At 40.3% G+C, this 12,949-nt stretch overlaps 1 protein-coding gene and 1 pseudogene across 13 annotated transcripts in view; both read right to left on the bottom strand.

The window, feature by feature from the left end:
• Nucleotides 1–12,949, bottom strand: part of ROBO2 (roundabout guidance receptor 2) — an 863,595-nt gene that overhangs the window by 572,106 nt on the left and 278,540 nt on the right. The gene's annotated exons all lie outside the window — the stretch shown is intronic.
• LOC133386433 (5S ribosomal RNA) lies at nucleotides 336–454 on the bottom strand (annotated as a pseudogene).

The following is a 12,949-nucleotide window of genomic DNA, read 5'->3' as shown; positions in this document are numbered from 1 at the left end:
GCCAACATTGTTTGATTCTGTTCTGATGTGGCATCCTCCCCACATTTTGGTCATCCATTTGGGTGGCAATGATTTGGGTTTGTTGAAGGGCAAGGCCCTGATCATACAAGCATGTTTGGATTTGGGGTTATTCGCCAGTGCTAGCCCAGGGCCCTCACTGTATAGTCAGACATACTCCCTAGGGGGGTTTGGAGGAGGGGTGGTGACCTTTGTTGTTGTTATATGCCTTCCAGTCAATTATGACTTAGGGCGACCCTATGAATCCCTTTTGAATATATTCATAGGGTTTTCATTGTAAGAGGCATTCAGAGGTGGTTTCCTGTTTACTTCCTCTAAACCTACATCACCTGATATTCCCAGGCGATCTCCCATCCAAGTACTAACCAGACCTGACCCTGCTTAGCTTCCGAGATCAGACGAGATCGGGCATGTTCAGGGTAGTATGGCTGTAAACATGGTGACCCTAGGTTCCTTAATAAGCAAAAAGGTAAGTAGGGATGTCTGCCTCGCCCTGGCTAGCCTTCAGGGTGTGGTCTTTCACCACCCTGAGGTGAAGTGTTCCCAGATGGAACTTTATAGGCCAGATGAGGTCCACCTACCTAATTTGGGCAATGATTTGTTTTTATCTGATATGCACTGTGCCCTGCATGATATTATTAGCCAAAGGTGGGGGAAGAGGGACTAAGCAGAGGTTTGTCCTCTACTACGGTCAGGTTAGAGTGTTGATTTTTGGTTAGCACCCTTTGGCATCTTTAAGGTGATAGGTGAGACCTGAGACTTGTGTTCCAGGTATGTGTGGCCTGTTGCTAGGGTACAGCTCATCTATGGGGCAAACCTGTGACACCCACACAGAGTTGTGGGGCCCTGGAAGGAGGGTGGAGCTGGAAGACCTTCCAAATTACCTTTTAAGGTGTGAGGCTGGGAAGAGGGGGTGGGATTTATAATCCTCCTTTTAATGGGCAGGGTGATCCTCACCAATGTTGTTAGGACCTTTTCCCCACATAAACACAACCAAAATAAATGTGGCCCATGTTTCACCAAAACCTCACCTGTGTCATGCCTCACAATTTCATGGCTGTGGTTGCAAAGTAAAAATGAGTTAATGAATCATTTGAGAAATTTTCTGTAATAGCCTTTCATTTTTAGTTCTCTAATTTTCCATATAGGTTTCAGCTACATAATCATCATTACTCTCTCAATTTAAGCCAAGCTTCAAAATGCCCAAAAATTAGCACTATATCAAAACAAATTGTTTCTAGATCATTTCTACAAAACAAAAGAACTAGAATTAAACATTTATGTTATAAAGCAAAAAATAGAAAAATAATTTGCAGCTAGTGTGTTTGGTGAATAAACCAGGATTCACTATTATTTGCTTATTATTATTTAAATTAATTTAAATTAAATTTCTTATTATAAATATTAGTATTAGTTTTGTTTTGGAATTCATCGGCTCTGCAATATTTGCAATAATATTGAAATGCTTCCACATAATTTCTTTAAACACTTTGCATTCCAGGGCTGCAGAACTGTGGAGACATGCGAGTTCACACTGGTAATACCAATGTTTACTAATCCAGGCTATGCAAGTTATTTTGAATTATGGCTGTAATTATTTCAAGCATATTCAATAATAAATGGTCTAATAGCCACAATCTCTACCTATCTTTAGATTAAAATGGGACCGCCTTTGAAAATGGTCCAGAAGCTACACTTGGTCCAAAACAGGGCAGCAAGGTTGTTCACTGGGACTGGGTACTTTAATTACATCAGTATATCATGAGCTGCACTGGCTCCTGGTAGTATTAAGGCCCAATTCAAATTTCTACTTTTAGGCCGCAACCCAATACATGTCTACTCAGAAATAAGCTCAATTAGGTTCAATGGGACTTACTCCCAGGTAGGTGTGTATTGGATTGCAGCCTTAATGTTTAAAACCCTTAATGGCTTAGGATTTAATGGGATGGTGCCCTCTCATTCACATTCTCCCTCCTGTTTCCCAGACCCTCACCACAACGTACAAGTCAGTTGGTGAAGTGTACTGCATGGTGCTCCTTGAAGTCCACTGCAATCTGCTTCTTCCTCTTATTGGCTGTTGCACATGCATCTCTGATCTTTCCTCTTCTGAGTCTGTGTGCACTGGGCACACTAGAAAAATACTCCATGTCCTTCTGTACAACCGACTCTCCAAGGCAGGGTCCAAGAAAGGAATGCTTTGCCTTGTTACCTAGATCACTGACCATCTGTATTTCTTTGTGACTGAATGTGTGGAGTGTGGCAAGAGCGGAGACTGGAATGGAAATAATATACATTTGTAAAAGATAATAATAATAAAAAATGAAGCATGTCATGCCACCACAGGGTTGTGTATGGTGGACTAGAATTATGTATGGTGGACTAGAGAGTGTGTCAGTCACTCACACTCAGATGTGTGGGGAACTTGTTCATACTCTAAGAGTAAGATCAGAAGAACACAATGCATGAATTGCAATACAAACACTGAAAAATATAGTTAGGAAAATCATAAAAAATAGTTTGCCATGGTACTGCTACCAATAATAATCAAGTTGGAGTTGCAGTACACTTTTCACATAGCAACAACATGGAAAAAAGCATGGTGCCCGATGCCCTAAAAATGTCGTAAAAGCGGAACAAACACCATATGAGTGGGGCCATACTCAGGTAACTCATCAGCAGTAATGTTAAATTCCACCATTAAAACTCAGTGGAATGGTACAGATTGGGAAATATAAATAGTCTGTCGGATAGCACATTGGATGAAAATGTATGGTGAACTACCTCTACTCACTCACTTCACTTCTACTCAGTCATTTCTGGAAATGAAGCTACACTGAACACTCCTCCAAAAGAGCTCAGAACAGCTTTAATTAGTGCTCCAGTTTAAATTAGAAAAGGGACCCAAACAAACCCTTTAGTGAACAAACAAAGCTTCACTTTGTGACAAAGATCTGTCTTCCCTGAGTTCCAGTCCTATCCTTTGGGTTACTGTTTGGACTACTATATCTTTTTTTATAAAACAATCCTCAAACAGATAGCACAGTTCTCCAGGCATTGAGTTCTTCAGTACTGGGTACTGCTGCTTGTCTGTGCAAAGAGGAAAAGACATTAAAAAAAAAAAGTCTTACAAAGGGGGCAGAGGTTCATCTGCTCTGGGAATCACAGTCACCTGCTTGAGTTTCAGGTCATTGGAAAAGGAAAACAGTGAGGTGGGGAAGAGAGATGAGACAGGCACAAGGTGAGAGAAAAGGAAACAGATTGCATTCAATAAATGAAACTTCATCATCAGCTAGGATTGTTCCTGGACTCTGTGCCTTTAACAGCTTTGTTGTTATATGCCTTCAACTCAGTTACAGCTTATGGCAACCCTATGAATCATTTGGATATATCATAGGGTTTTCATGGTAAGAGGTATTCAGAGGTGGTTTCCCGTTGCCTTCCTCTATGCCTATAGCACCTGATATTCGCAGGCGGTCTCTCTTCCAAGTACTAACCAGGCCTGACCCAGCTTAGCTTCCGAGATCAGACGAAATTGACTATGCAACAGAAATTCAACAGACAAAGCTGTAAGTTTGGGTAGATGAAAGAGTCAAAGAGAGTTTTGGATTGCAAATCCTATATTATGTGGGAGTAAGTCTAATTGAATGCTATGGGACTTACTTTTGAGGAACCATGTATAGGATTATACTGTAAGGCACCTGTAAGCCATGTGAAAGAGAGAGAGGGGGGAACTTTTTCCTTTTTTTTTTTTTGGAATCTCATGTGTGTGTTTTGCTTAAGGGGAGTTTCAAAAAAATCTTTGTGCACTTTGGAGGAAATCTATACTGCAAGCTAGCTAGGGAATTTGGTATTCACTGTCACTGTCAGTGACTGAATGAAAACATTAAGAATTATCCTCTTCCCACAAAAAACTCCCAAAAGATGTGTGTAGTTACTAGTTGTAATAAACTGAAATGCCTGCCTGCACATTCATTTGGCATATTCTTGCCACATGTTGCTCCCTCCCAGAGAATATTTTACAATATATAAATATATTATAAATATATAACCATATAAATATAAAATATAATATATTGTCTGACACATAAGAGTTAGCATACATAAATGTTTTTAATAATTGAGTTCCCAATGTCAATGAATCAATTCCGTTGTACTGTCTTGTTTGATATATATACTTTCTTACTTAGGAAATTTTTAATGGAGTTTCAATATTATACCCCTAAACTAGCAAGTTCTTAATGATCCTGGAAAGTGATTGCTTTTGATGAAACTTTAATAATATTTGCATATAAAATCACAAGTAACTGAGGGAAAATCTCAAGCTTTTGAGTAATTAGTAGTAACTGCCCAATTCAGTTCTACACTGGTTTTGCCTGCTCCCACCCCTTGTTCCACCCACCACTAGCTGCTCTGCCCTTTGGCCCCACCAGACCAAAACGGCAGCAGCCACCACTGCACCTATCCACATCTTGAGATCTGCCCTGTTCAGGTTGCCAGGTGAAGTGAAACAAGTGGCAATCTGAGAGAGGGCCTTCCCAGTGGTTACATCCCAGCTGTGGAATGCCATCCCCAGAGAAGCTTGCCTTGGACTCCATTATGGTCATTCCACTGCTATTTAATTATACTGTGTTCTGATTATCATCTGGTTTTATTATCTTCTGGAATTTTTTTGTTACATATGACAATGTATTTTAATTACTGGAAATAAATTTGTTTTAATGTACAAGATCTGTTTTATAGATTTGTATTTCCCATATTTGAGTCATATTCTATTACTGTGAGTGCTCTGACCACTGATTTACATGGAACTTGAAAGATTAAGTACCAAAAGAGAAAATCTCATAATGGAAACCATATCTTTTCTCTTTTTTGACGCAACTCAGTTCAGATTCAGAAATCATCTCCACACCTATACCCCAGCCATTTTTTTCTAAATAAATAATTTGCTGGGGTGGCGGGGAATAAAACATGTTTTAGAATGCTTCTGACATCATAGGCTGTAAAACGATCTTTGCCCTAGCAAATCCCATTAACAGCAGGGTTGTCTATATATTCATTATGAAATAATAACTAATAAAAGAATATTTATCCATGGCTACTTGGAATAATTTTGGCCCAAGACAAGATTTAACAGTATAGTGAGCAGCCAGAGGTTTTTGTTTTGTTTTTTTAAAGAAAAAGATAGGGAAAAAGTTAAACCTACATGTTTTCCCTCCTGAACTCTTTGGCGAAAACTGTGTAGAGGAGTTTTTATTTATTTATTTTTATTTTTTTTATTTTATTTATATTTATTTATTTATTTATTTATTTAATTACATTTCTAGACCGCCCTATAGCAGAAAGCTCTCAGGGCGGTGTACAACAAATAAAATCACAATTAAAATATGAGCAAGTGTGGAAAAAAATATATATATATAGTACAATTATAAAACATTAATAAAATTGCCATTGAGATTTATAAATTAAGATCATATTAAGTTTAAAATGTTAAATTTAAAATATTTAAAAATTTACAAAATTTAAAAAGCCTGGGCGAAAAGGTAAGTTTTTACCTGGCGCCGAAAAGATAACAGAGAAGGCACCAGGCGTATCTCGTCTGGGAGGGCATTCCATAGTTCGGGGGCCACCACCGAGAAGGCCCTAGATCTAGTTGTTGATCTCCAGGCCTCTTTATGGGTTGGGACCCGGAGAAGGGCCTTCGACGTCGAGCGTAGTGAACGGGTAGGTACATAGCGAGAGAGGCGCTCCATCAGGTATTGCGGTCCGATGCCGTTTAGGGCTTTATAGGTAAGAACCAACACTTTGAATCTGGCCCGGAAACATATCGGTAGCCAGTGCAGCTGCGCCAGGACAGGTGTTATATGGTCAAATTTCTTTGTCCCAGTGAGAACTCTGGCCGCAGCATTTTGCACTAGCTGAAGTTTCCGAACCGTCTTCATAGGTAGCCCCACGTAGAGTGCATTACAGTAGTCCAATCTAGAGGTTACCATAGCATGGATAACTGAGGCAAGATGCTCCTTGCTCAGATAGGGTCGTAGTTGGGCTACCAGCCGGAGCTGGTAGAATGCATTCCGTGCCACCGAGGCTACCTGAGCCTCAAGTGACAGGAGCGGATCTAATAAGACCCCCAAACTACGTACCTGTTCCTTTAGGGGGAGTGTAACCCCATCTAGGACAGGTCGAACGTCAACCATCTGGGCAGAGGGTCCTCCCACCAACAGCATCTCAGTCTTGTTAGGATTGAGTTTCAGTTTATTAGCTCTCATCCAGCCCATTATCGCGGCCAGGCAGCGGTCTAGTACATCAACAGCCTCACCTGACGAAGATGAAAAGGAGTAGTAGAGCTGCGTATCATCAGCATATTGCTGGAAACGCACTCCAAAACTCCTGATGACCTCACCCAGCGGCTTCATATAGATATTAAAAAGCATGGGGGACAGAACTGAACCCTGCGGGACCCCATATTGGAGTACCCAGGGACTCGAGTAATGTTCCCCCAGCATCACCTTCTGGAGACGATTCCCAAGATAGGAGCAGAGCCACCGCCAAGCAGTGCCTCCCACTCCTAAATCCGTAAGTCGCTCCAGAAGGATACCATGGTCGATGGTATCAAACGCCGCTGAGAGATCAAGGAGAATCAACAGAGTTACACTCCCTCTGTCTTTCTCCCGACAGAGGTCATCATACAGGGCGACCAAGGCCGTTTCTGTACCAAACCCCAGCCGAAAGCCCGATTGAAATGGGTCTAGATAATCAGTTTCATCCAAGAGAGCCTGGAGTTGGCGAGCGACCACACGCTCTAGAACCTTGCCCAGGAATGGAACATTTGCTACTGGCCTATGGTTGTCCAAATTATCAGGGTCCAAGGAGGATTTTTTTAGGAGCGGTCTCACCACCGCCTGTTTCAGGCAGGGTGGGACCACTCCCTCTCGTAAAGAGGCATTAATCACCTCCTTGGCCCAGCCGGCTGTTCCATTCCTGCTAGCTTTTATTAGCCATGAGGGGCAAGGATCCAGAGCAGAAGTGGTCACCCGCACCTGTCCAAGCACCTTGTCCACATCCTCGAGCTGTACCAACTGAAACTCATCCAATAAAACAGGACAAGACTGTGCTCTGGACACCTCATTAGGATCAACTGCTACAATAATGGAGTCAAGGTCCCGGAGGATGTTCATGATCTTATCACGAAAGTGTCGCGCAAACTCATTACAGCGGGCAATTGATGGTGTTATTGCGTCCTGGGGACCAGAGTGTAAAAGTCCCCGGACAACTTTATAAAGTTCCGCTGGGCGGTTAAGGGATGACTGAATAGAGACAGCAAAGTATTGCTTCTTTGCTGCTCTCACTGCCTTCACATAGAGTTTGGTAGAGAGCTTCACAAGTGCATGATTACAGCCGTCGGGAGTTCGCCTCCATTTGCACTCAAGCCGTCTCCTTTCTTGCTTCATCACTCTTAGCTCCGGAGTAAACCAGGGAGCCAATTGAGCTCTGCAACGGAGAGGGCGCACCGGGGCGATCGTGTCAACTGCCCGGGCCATTTCTGTATTCCACAGCATGGCCAGGGTTTCGACAGGACCGTCAATTCTATCAGCTGGAAAATTCCCTAGAGCCATCAGAAAACCCTCAGGATTCATTAGTCTCTGGGGACGGACCATCTTAATTGGTCCTCCACCCTTGCAGAGGGGAGAAAACAGTGTGAGTCTAAACCTTAATAGGCGGTGATCTGACCATGACAAAGGAATAGATGAAAAATCCCTCACTCTCAGATCACCATCCCCTAATCCAGTGGCAAAAATCAAGTCCAGAGTGTGCCCCAACACATGCGTAGGGCCAGTAACATATTGAGACAGCCCCATGGCTGTCATGGAGGTCATGAAGTCCTGAGCTGCTCCAGATAAAGCGGCCTCAGCATGAATGTTGAGATCCCCCAATACCAAAAGTTTGGGGGAACGCAACAATAGATCCGAGACCACCTCTGTCAGCTCAGTTAGGGAGGCTGTTGGGCAGCAGGGTGGACGGTACACCAACAGAATTCCCAGTCTGTCTCGCTGACCCAACGTTATGTGCAGACACTCTAGACCATTAGCCACCTGGATAGGGTGCCTAACAAGAGAGATGGAACTTCTATAGACCACAGCGATTCCCCCTCCCCGACCCTCGGATCTACCCAGATGCTGAACCGAATACCCAGGTGGGCACAACTGGGAGAGATTAATACCTCCCAGATCGCTCACCCAGGTCTCGGTAATACATGCCAGATCGGCCACCTCATCCACAATTAGGTCATGGACGAGGGAGGTTTTATTATTTACCGATCTGGCATTAAAAAGCAGCAACTGGAGATCCGAGGGTTGGCTGATAGAACTACCAGCAATCCTGTGGGTGTGAGGAGGACCGGAACACGTCACAGCCAAAAAGGCTCTCTGGGCGGTGTACATCAGAAATGTTTAATTATGCAAATTCTTGGCTGCATCACTGGTTATCTAAAAAGCTGCTTTAGCATTGCCATCTCCTTTATTTCAAGTTTCATATTTTACATGTTGTGTAAACACAAAATACAAACTCTAATTTCCTGACAAAAGAAGTAAAGCTTTCTTTTTGTAGTATAAAGCCAACGCCTAGGAACTGATGAATACATCATACCACCTCTTCTACATTAAAAACAATAACAATTTAAACAACTACCGGTACTTTAAATTTGCTAAGTCAGAGCTACCTACTCCTTTTTAAAGTCATCATGACTTTTAAAAATGGTAAAAACAAGGTGCTGTGATTTGCTTCTCCATAAAAATCATACGAGCTAGTAATTATCTTATGCACCACATCTCCGGTCCCACACACATCCTCAGCTAGGCTATGAATCTTACACACAAAGTAATGTTGCATGAAGCATACGATCTCTGTACTCAGTGCTATGTGTGCTAAAAGATGGTCAGTAGTGTCATTTAATAAAATGTGTGCAACTGTAATTGGACAGATGATTAAAAAATCCTAGGGTTGTATCCAATGAAGTCATAACATTAGTGAAAGGTCTTCTACTCTCTCTCTCCTCTCCCTGCACATCCCCTGCCAATCTGCTCCAGAGGGTTGAGAGAATCCGCAAAATGGACTGGAGAGGCACAAGTGGCACTTGGGAGAGGAAGTCCCATTGTACGGGCAAAAGTCTTTGTGCTAACAGGACAACTTTGTTGGATACAAGCCCTACAGTGTGATAGTTAGAATGATTACTTGCACTAATGTAGTCAGTGCTTTGGTAGATTCTGACACAATGTTTATACTGTAAATTTGGAGAATTTTCCACATTTTCAGGGCACTGCTGCTTGTACAAAATAAATAAATAGGCATTTCCATCATAATATCATGAACAAAATGTGCCACATAATTGGTTAAAAGTGAATTTTAAAAGAGTTAGCTATTAAATAAGATGAAACAATTTGTCACCTACATTAGAAAAACATGTTCTTTAGTGATATTCTTTAGCTTCAATAGAATACAAACGGAACATAAAAAAATAAACTAAAAATACTATGGACACAACCCAGGAGAAGTTAGGGTCTTTTACATCCCATAGATTTCAAAAGGGAGAAAGTTAAGCATATGATCTTCGACATGCCCCTTCCCTAGATGTATTCCGCAAGGCTCTGAAGACGTGGCTATTCCAGCAAGCCTTTGAGGTCATTGGGTAAATCACCATGATTCTGTCATTTATCGTATGTTGTTATTATAATTGCTTTTATATGTATTGATGACTGTCCAGTATTTACCTATTGTTATTAATGTGATTACATCTGTTATTGTATTTTATCTCTTTTAATGTACATCGCCTAGAGAGGCTAATTGCCAGATAGGCGACAAACAAATTAAATATTATTATTATAAGCATTTGTTTAATTTTCCCACTAAAATTAATGAGATATAAATGTGATTGTTTTTTGGCTGGAGTGTACCCTAAATGTTTCACCATGCTTTAATAATGCTTTTTAAGAGTTGGTGGTTCATTAGAAGTACATTATTACAGCAAAATACAACATTTAGAAACTAGTTCCTACACAACAGTGCAGACAACAGACTATTCTTATAATAATAAAATCATAACTTACATAAGCAACATTGATCAAATATTTCACTAGACGCAAAAAAAAACACTGACTGTTCTTCTGTAAGGAAGGAGTTAAACTATGGACTTGTGAGCCATTAGTTAGAGATTTATTGGAGGAGTTAGAAAGTCTATAGCTCAATATGTAGTGAATGAACAAGAACCATAGGTGCAGAGAGAGAAAGAGGAAGAGAATTCCATCAAAAGATGCCCCTGGGGTTTTGCAACATATGGCCCATCAGTCAAGGGTCAAGCCCCCTCACAAATTGCATGCACTTTACATAGCCATCTGCATCAATAAATTACTACTCTTCTGTACCAGGATCAGTAATGCATGAGCAAAAGAAATCACCCCACTTACAAATGAACTGCTTTATTTATTTGTGCTCATTTTTCCCTTGCATGGTGACCTGTCTTTTTCTTCCAAGATGCAGTAACTTATCAGATAACAAGTCTGTATTTATTTCCCAGGCTTACTTTGGGGTTGAAGATATGGTAGGTCAGGTGTAATTTCTTTTGCAAAACAGAAAATATATAATTTTAAATGCAATTTAAGTGCTTTGACATCTTTGTCTAATCAGAGTATTTATTCTACGTAATCATTCAGAATAAATACTACTGCTCAGTTTCCTTCACGATATTTGTAAGACTACATATGGAATGACTGCCTTACTGTAAAGAAATAACATCGTAATTATATCATTTAATATTTTCACCCTATCTTGTAGATCAGCCTTTGTCAATCTATTGCCCTCCAGATGTTTTGGACTACAATTTCCATCAGCTCTAGCCAGCAGAACTGTAATCCAAAAAACCTTTATGACACCAGGTTGGTAAAGGCTCTTGGAGAACAACTGTATACTACCTAATGGTCTTGAAAGCAACATGCTGTATCACATGGCAAGCATCATATTTCTTGATAGTAATGATGCCTCTCAACAAAGGGGTTATACTGCTTATACTGTCAGTCTTCATGAACCAGGTGCCCTCCCTATGTTTTGGAATACAACGCCCATCAGCCCCAACCAGCATGCTGTTGGATACTAGGCCTGAGGGGAATACAGCCATACTGCTTGGGGCTGAAGGGAGTTGTAATTCAAAACATCATGTTGGTAAAGGCTGGTCTAGGTATCCTTATATAATGCCACCAGCCGTGAATATCAGGTGGGCTACTTTAAAATTTGAAGCTAGCTTCTGATAGTATCTAGTTCAGTGATGAATACAGAGACTTTTACCACATTGCTCATCATTAGTTCTCCATTTGTAACAGTTATAATCAGTTTATCATGTGATTCTATGCTTGTTTATTCAGAAGTATGCCCTTCTGAGTTCAATGAAACTTACTTCTTAATGTGTAAGTGTGTATAGGATCAGAGCCTTAGCGACAGCTTCCCATGCCTTCCATGCATGTACATTTTTACATATATACAGCAAGATTTTTTTTATTTTACTTATCAAGTTTGCATTTCTGTTGTATCAATAGCAAAAGTAGTTTCTGCCACTGACTCCATACCTAGTGCCAGAAGCAGCACACATGCACATACCCATATCTGTTTATACTTTTCCTCTTTTATAAACATTGTGGACAAAAAAATTAGCTGCATGCTTTACTTAAATAATGGCTTGCATTTTTCTGGGTAGTTAGATTATGGAATAAAGCAAAGTTGTCTAATAGTAGGTTCTGGGATTTTCTTGCTATGGAAAATGATACCTGTCAGATCAGGAAACCTCCGAAGAGAACAAGTCAATTATATCTACTTTTAAAACCACACCAAGAATAAAGCTACCACGTAGCAGAGACTTTTATACAAAGATTATAAAAGAATTTAAAGTAAAATGAATGATTATAATCATTTTAGATTAGATGGAGCCAATGTCCATGTACTTTGATGTTTGTTATTTCCAAATATTTAGTTTTTGAATGTTGTCCAGCTGCATGCTCTTTGCTGACTACCTTTTGGTAACCAGCATAAGATTCCTATTGTGCATGAATAAGAAATGTGTGCCCCTAAATGCTAAAACTGATAAGACACATAAATATAACTATGCTGCATATTCAGGATTGAAACTGGAGATACCATGGAATTTTACAACTGGGGTGGGGGAAGGCTTCACAATTTTACAGCAATCTTCTACAGAACTGGACGCGCTTAAGTGGGTATGTGTTTTAAGTATCAAGATTGTAGCTCATATGCATGAGAGATTCAGTAAAACCATAAACAGGGTCTCTCCATAACAGATAAATGTTCACTGGTTTAAGAAAAGGAATGTGATTTTTATTAAATTCAGTGATAATTAAATTGAGAAAAACAAATATAAATAAATATGTATAACTACAAGACTCTGATGGAAGTGAAGGTCATATCTGAAGGGGAAAAAAGTACTACAATGACCTGTATTTATTTATGCCATTATTTGGAAGATAACACAAACGTGTCCTATCACACCAGTATAAGAATTTCAGAAACTTCACTCACCTAACTATGACTAAAAATTTGTGCTAAATTGGCTGAATTCACTTTGCCAGTACATGATCATACATCAGCTGTTGGCGAGTTTGAATGACACTGACAAGATACTTGCTTTGGGATGCCAACAGATGTACTTAATATGCAGGATAATTTTATATATTTGTATCCAGCTGAATGTTTTAGTGCTTCCATCATCATCATCATCATCATCATCATCAGGCAAATTATCATAGTTACAAGGTTTTATATCAATAACTTTGACTTGAACTGCTACGGGTACAGTTTACATTTGAGATATGTCTTCCATTTACTATATATTATAGACAAAGCAGCAAATGGTAACAGCCATATAACAGACTTCGGT

This window comes from Rhineura floridana, chromosome 5 (assembly GCF_030035675.1).
Source record: "Rhineura floridana isolate rRhiFlo1 chromosome 5, rRhiFlo1.hap2, whole genome shotgun sequence".
In the NCBI taxonomy this organism is placed as follows: Eukaryota; Metazoa; Chordata; class Lepidosauria; order Squamata; family Rhineuridae; genus Rhineura; species Rhineura floridana.
Note: the sequence above shows the minus strand (reverse complement) of the source record. Positions and strands in the feature narration are given on the sequence as shown.